Here is a 7,350-nt window from a genome sequence, read left to right on the forward strand (position 1 = left end):
TTTAGTCCTGATGGGTGTAGATATAATTTTGAGGACTAATCATACACCCCGTATTGGCACAAAAATAATAGTAAAGGCCTATCTAAGATGAAAGCAAGTAAAAGGGGTTTGGAATGATCATGCCACCATGAACAACAAATCGTTTACAAGAATAGCTGAGACATCTAACATGCAGCCACAGGCAACACGCCTTGGCCAATCATGACCGCGACATCTGCCCTTACACAATTTGTCAATATCTCTATCAACCGGCTCTTCATACATCAACGTTGTAGGATGAGGCTGACTTTAGGTCTTGCGACGCGCTTCTAGCTGATCTCAGTATTGAGGAGTCTTTTCCAACCTACTAGGACCTGTTGAAAATCACTTCTCGGTTTGTTAACTCTTCTCTGTTGGTGTCTTTCCTACTTTCTTCGCTCGAAACAATTTCTTCTTTGCATGATGTCATACCACTTGCTTTTACTTGATGTTTTCTTGGTCAGAATAATAACGTTTCAAGTTACTGACGTGGACAACAGGGTTAGTCTGTATCCATAGGAGCAATTGGATCCTATATGATGTCTTCCTAATCTTGTGGACAACTTCGACTAGTCCATAGAATTTTCCCACCAGTCTTTGGTTCTTGTTGCTTTGAACTCAAAGTTGATTTGACCTTAACTTATCATAACTCTCTATTTTCTTTGAAATTATCGTTGTCGACCCTTCTCTTCATCCGTCTGGATGGTATTTCTGCGTGAACATGTGTTGCTTTAGTGGTTTGTTTTTGTCTCCCTTCTTCTGTAGAGGTGTTGGCTTGGTGTCTTTGCCAAGCATTTGAGTGATCACTGAAAAGAGCCTTTGCAGGTCAATATTTCTTCTTACATTTTCTCTATCATGTTCTTTGTGTTCATTTAGATCAAGTGTGTGCATTGTTGTGTTATTCTAATAACTGGTATCAGAGCGAGGAGAGATTCACCACGATCTGTGAAGATGGAAAGTTCAAAGACTGGAATTGAAAAGTTTGATGGATTCGATATCAGTATCTAGAAGATGCAGATTGAAGACTAACTATACGAGAAAGATATTCAGGAACCCATTTTGGGGGTGAAGCTGGATACCATGACCACGGAGGAGTGGAAGCTCAAGGATTGTCACGCCGTAGGGTTAATCTGGTTGACGCTGCCAAGGAACCAAAGAAAGTGCGATTGGAAATGGTTCATACAGACGTTTGGGGACCATCTCCAATTTCTTCATTTCTAGTACCAAAATTTCATGGATTAGATGTCTCGCACTGTGCAACGACAACTCTCTGTTTTCCTAAGGCTAGTCAGATATCTCATGACCACTATTTTCCTCCTCACCATATCTAGACACTATAACGTTGATCCACTATTGTCTTATATAGTTAACGTTCACTCTTTAACGTCCAAGAACATTTTATAACTACCACGAAAATCAAAACATACAATAAATTCATACAAGTTTTACAACATATCATATAATACAAAATAGGGTTAGACTGCATACTTGGTCGCGGAGAGACGTGTCATCGAGCTGAGTCATAGAGATATACAACTCCTTATCCTAAGAAAAAATCTATATAATTTAAAATCTGGCTGCTTTGATAGCAATCTGTCACAACCAAAATTTCAAGGGTTCAAAACTCAAATAGAAAATAAAATTGAGAGTGAAAACAAATAAAAATAAAAGTAAATTAATATAAAATAAGAAAATGTTGTAAAATTAAAATGAGATTGAGTAACACAACATTAAATATAAAATAAAATAAAATTATAAGACCGTGTTGTTCAAATTTATCCAAACAAAAAAAAAAAAAAAAAAAAAGTACAAAAGAATTCAAACACAAAGACAGACTAATGCTACATAACAACCCCCCATCTGTGAGTGCACAACCTTTGAAGGCTCCCTCATCTCAATGGTAAGTTCCATTACGAACCCATCCAAAATAATCAAACCTGTGACCGCATCTCCTGACTTTAAACGGCTAGTCTGAACATGGTTTCGTCACGAAAGCTTTAGAGATAAATCTATATTTACAAAAATATTTTTCTCTTAATTTATAACTAGTCATAAAAAGAAATAATTAGGTACAAATTTGGTCTAGAATTCAAAACTTTCAAATCTTACCGTTCCTTAACCAGATTCAAATCCAAATTCTTAAACTCCTAGTACCTTAAATAAAGTTGGTATCCTCTCATAAAACAGGAATTTCTCTTAAGATCATTAAATTCTTATAGATTCCACACTCAATATCATTAATACAATTATGTTTTATCTTGAACATGCCAAACATGAAACTAAAGTGCGTTCAATTCAACTCCATTTTATTGCCATCTTGAATGATGTGTAGGGTATATTCTTGATTTACCTTAAAGTTCTTGTGACATGACAATTCATATTAGTTAAGCTTTTTGCAAAATCACAAGTTAAAAGACAACAACGACGAACCTAGGTCTATTAGTCAATTCAAAGACAATTTCTTTTTCCATCTTATGGATAATAATAGTTCAACTAAATCCATATTATGCAAAGAAAAAAGTTTAGGACTCATAAAAACAACTACCTAAATTATGTCCTACAAATTTTAAAACATAAGTTGTAGTTGATAATTACACAAAATTTTCCCTATATCCATGAATTCATGTCCATTTAGTCAATCCTAAAGATTGTAACTAGCATATAGTAATTGAAGCTCCACGTGAAGTAATTTAAAGTTCCCCTTACCTAACTAAAGTTCATCTCATCTTTAATGAAGCACGAATTGCACTGAAGTTCATGAAATGCTTATAGACTCCAACTCTGAGTACTATTAATGCAATTATGTTTCATATGAGTTTGTCATAAATGAAACTAAGGTGCATTCAATACAACTTTATTTTCTTGTCATACGAGGCAAAATAGAAAAATTAAATCAAACAAACTGATGAACTGAACCGAATCAATCCAACCAAAATTGATTAGTTTGTTTATTTTGTTGGGTTGTTTGTTTATTTGATAACCCTGGTATATTATAACAATTCAACTTTTCGTTTTATAGCCCTCCAACTACTAAGAGAAAAATATATTTGAGTAGAAGCTAAAAATATTGGGTGTTCAAGAAAAGACATTTGGTTTAGTGGTATGTCTAAATCTTTTCTTATCTAAGGACTTCATATTTGAAATCAACCTAACTTCATACTCGACATTTTATACTTACCATCATGCTCTTAATACTCAAAGTCTTTCTTAACATCCCATCCCAAGGCTTTATTTGGCTCAAAGTCTTTCTTAACATCCCATCCCAAGGCTTTATTTGGCTTAAAGTCTTTCTTAACATCCCATCCCAAGGCTTTATTTTGCTCAAGTCTTTCTTAACGTCTCATCCCAAGGCTTTATTCTCCAAGACAAATTCTACATCCGAGGACTTCACGTGTTTCCTGCAATACGACAAAATACGACCTTAATACCTAGGCCTAAGGCTTCATACATATGTTTCAAGTGGTATAACAAGGGTAAGGCTTCATACATATGTTTCAAGTGGTATAACAAGGGTAAGGCTTCATACATATGTTTCAAGTGGTATAACAAGGGCATTTGGTCTAGTGGTATGAAAGTTCGATTCTCAAAATGCCCCTTCATGAGATTGTAGTATGAAAGACATTTACCAAGTAAATAAACACATTAAAATAACACAAGTGACACGTATGTAAACTATGTTATTAATATTTTATTTCTATTACATCTTTCCTTATTTATGAAATAATGAGCGGAGATATTTTTCATTTTCACAATTACTGATGACGGGAGGTTTAGGATTTTTTAATGTAAGAATCGTGGGGATGTAGCTCAGATGGTAGAGCGCTCGCTTCCGGTGTGGAAAGTACGGAGATCGATACCTTGCATCTCCAAATGAATCGATCACTAAACTTATGGAATAATGAGCGGAGATATTTTTTCATTATCACTAAATATATTATTCCATCTTTCCTTGTTTATGAAATAATGAGCGTAGATATTTTTTCATTTTTACAATTATTGATGACGGGAGGTTTAGGGTTTTCTGATGTAAGAATCGTGGGGATGTAGTTCAGATAGTAGAGCGCTCACTTCTGATGTGGAAAGTACGGGGTTGATACCATGCATCTCTAAATGAATCGATCACTAAATATATTATTTCTTTTCAATTTTTTCTTATTTACGCCATAATGAGCGGGGATAGTTTTTCATGTCACTATTATTGATGACGAGACGTTTAGGATTTTGTGACATAAGAATCGTGGGGATGTAGCTCAAATGGTAGACCGCTTGCTTTGCATGCGAGAGGTACGGGGATAGATACCACGCATCTCCAAAATAAAACTATCTATTATTAAATATATTATTGAAAATTATTTCTTTTCAATTTTTCCTTATTCATGACAGGTTGAGTAGCAATATTCTTCATTTTCACTATTATTGATGATGGAAAATTTAGGGTTTTGTGATGCAAGAATTGTTGGGATGTAGCTTCGCTTAGCATGCGAGAGGTACGGCTTAGCATACGAGAGGTACGAGGATCGATACCTCGCATCTCCAAAAGAAACTATTTATTATTAATATTTTATTTCTATTCAATATTTTCTTATTTATGACATAATATGCAGAGATATTTTTTCATTTTCACAATTATTGATGAAGCGACATTTAGGGTTTTTTGATGTAAGAATCATAGGGATGTAGTTCAAATGGTAGAGCGTTCATTTCCCATGTGGAAAGTACGGGGATCAATACCTTGCATCTCTGATTGAATCGATTACTAAATATGTTATTTCTTTTCAATTTTTTTCTTATTCAGGACATAATGAGCAAGGATAGTTTTTCATTTTCTCTATTATTGATGACAAAATGTTTAGGACTTTGTGACATCGGAATTGTGGGGATATAGCTTAGATGGTAAGTACTCGCTTTGCATGCGAGAGGTATGGGGATCGATACCCTGCATCTCTAGATTTTCTTCATTTTCACTATTATTGATGATGGGAATTTGAGGGTATTTCTTCATTTTCACTATTATTGATGATGGGAATTTGAGGGTTTTATCATGCAACAATTGTGGGGATGTAGCTCGGGATGTAGCTTATGATGGGAAATGTATTATGATGCAAGAATTGTGGGGATGTAGCTTATGATGAGAAATGTATTATGATGCAAGAATTGTGGGGATGTAGCTTATGATGGGAAATTTAGGGTTTTATGATGCAAGAATTGTGGGGATGTAGCTTAGATGGTAGAGCTCATTTAACATGCAATGGTAGAGCTCATGGATGTAGCTTAGATGGTAGAGCTCATTTAACATGCAATGGTAGAGCTCAGTTAACATGCAAGAGGTAAGGGGATATCTCCAAAAGAAACTATTTGTTATTAATATTTTACTTCTATTCAACGTTTCCTTATTTATGACATAATTAGCGGAGATATTTTTTCATTTTCACTAGAATTGATGACAGGACATTTAGGATTTTCTGATATAAGTATGGTGGGAATGTAGCTTAGATGGTAGATTGCTTGCTTAGCATGCAAGAGGTACGGGGATCGGATCGATACCCCATGTCTCCAAAAGAAACTATTCGTTATTACTTTATTTCTATTCAATTTTTCCTTATTTATGACATAATGAATAGCGTTATTTTTTTATTTTCACTATTACTGATGACGAGATGTTTAGGATTTTGTGACATAAGAATCTTGAGGATATAGCTTAGATGGTAGGGCGTTTGCATCCCATGTGAGAAGTACTGGGATCGATACCAGGCATCAACAAAGGAAATGATTACTAAATATATTAGTTCTTTTAAATTTTTCCTTATTTACTACATAATGAGCGGGGATAGTTTTTCACTTTCAATATCATTGATGACTGGAAGTTTAGAGTTTTTTGATGTAAAATCGTGGGAATGTAGCATGCGAGAGATACAGGGATCGATACCCGCATCTCCAAAAATAAGACTATCTATTATTAAATATATTATTTCTTTTCAATTTTTCCTTATTCATGTCATGTTGGGTAGTAATATTTCTTCATTTTCACTATTATTGATGACGAGAAATTTAGGGTTTTGTGATGCAAAAATTGTGGGGATGTAGCTCAGATGGTAGAGTGTTTGCTTAGCATGCGAGAGGTACGGGGATCGATACCTCGAGTCTCCAAAAGAGAGAGATTGTTTTTTTTAAGTATGAGTTAATTTAACATGTTATGTATAAGGTGGGTACAAGAGAAAAAGAAAAGATACTTATATAAGGATTATTATATCATTATGGCTATGCCATTCTTATAGATAATATGAGTTAATTTAACATGTTATGTATAAGGTGGGTACAAGAGAAAGAGAAAAGGAAAAGATACTTATATAAGGATTATTATATCATTATGGCTATGCCATTCTTATAGATAATATGAGTTAATTTAACATGTTATGTATAAGGTGGGTACAGAGAGAGAGAAAAAGAAAAGATACTTATATAAGGATTATTATATCATTATGGCTATGCCATTCTTATAGATAAAAGAGAGTAATGTCCATATAGAGAGAGGACTTATTGTAAGTAAAGAAAGCCTTATAGATAAAAGAGAGGACTTATTGTAAGTAAAGAAAGCCTTATAGATAAAAGAGAGGACTTATTGTAAGTAAAGAAAGCCTTATAGATAAAAGAGAGGACTTATTGTAAGTAAAGAAAGCCTTATAGATAAAAGAGAGGCCTTATAGATAAAAGAGAGGACTTATTGTAAGTAAAGAAAGCCTTATAGATAAAAGAAGACTTATTGTAAGTAAAGAAAGCCTTATAGATAAAAGAGAGGCCTTATAGATAAAAGAGAGGACTTATTGTAAGTAAAGAAAGCCTTATAGATAAAAGAGAGTTTCCCACAAGCACATATATAGAGAGGACTTATTGTAAGTAAAGAAAACAATCTAGTTTCCCACCAGCACATATAGAGAGAGGACTTATAAGTCTAAAGAAAGCAATCTAGTTATACTGCTAAGAGGGAATTTGATGAATTCGTCAAAAGATAAGAACTTCTTCACAATTGCAATATCTGACTAATGAATATTATTGTCATTTATAGCTTCTTATAGGATGGCGGTAGTCCGATGCATATGACGGAACTTCTTCACAATTGTAATATATGACTAATGAATATTATTGTCATTTATAGCTTCTATCACAATAATATAAAATTTGGGGTTAAAGCCTATATGTGACTGAAAAGACCATTCACCACACGCTTGTAAATTAAATTATATCTACCACCTCTGAAATTTTTCACAGCAAACCTTCCAACAGCTTGCACTTTTTCGTCATTGACATCCTTAATTGGAACTAGATTTTAAGGCA

Source organism: Cucurbita pepo, chromosome 10 (assembly GCF_057944985.1).
Source record: "Cucurbita pepo subsp. pepo isolate OVF chromosome 10, ASM5794498v1, whole genome shotgun sequence".
Lineage (NCBI taxonomy): Eukaryota > Viridiplantae > Streptophyta > Magnoliopsida > Cucurbitales > Cucurbitaceae > Cucurbita > Cucurbita pepo.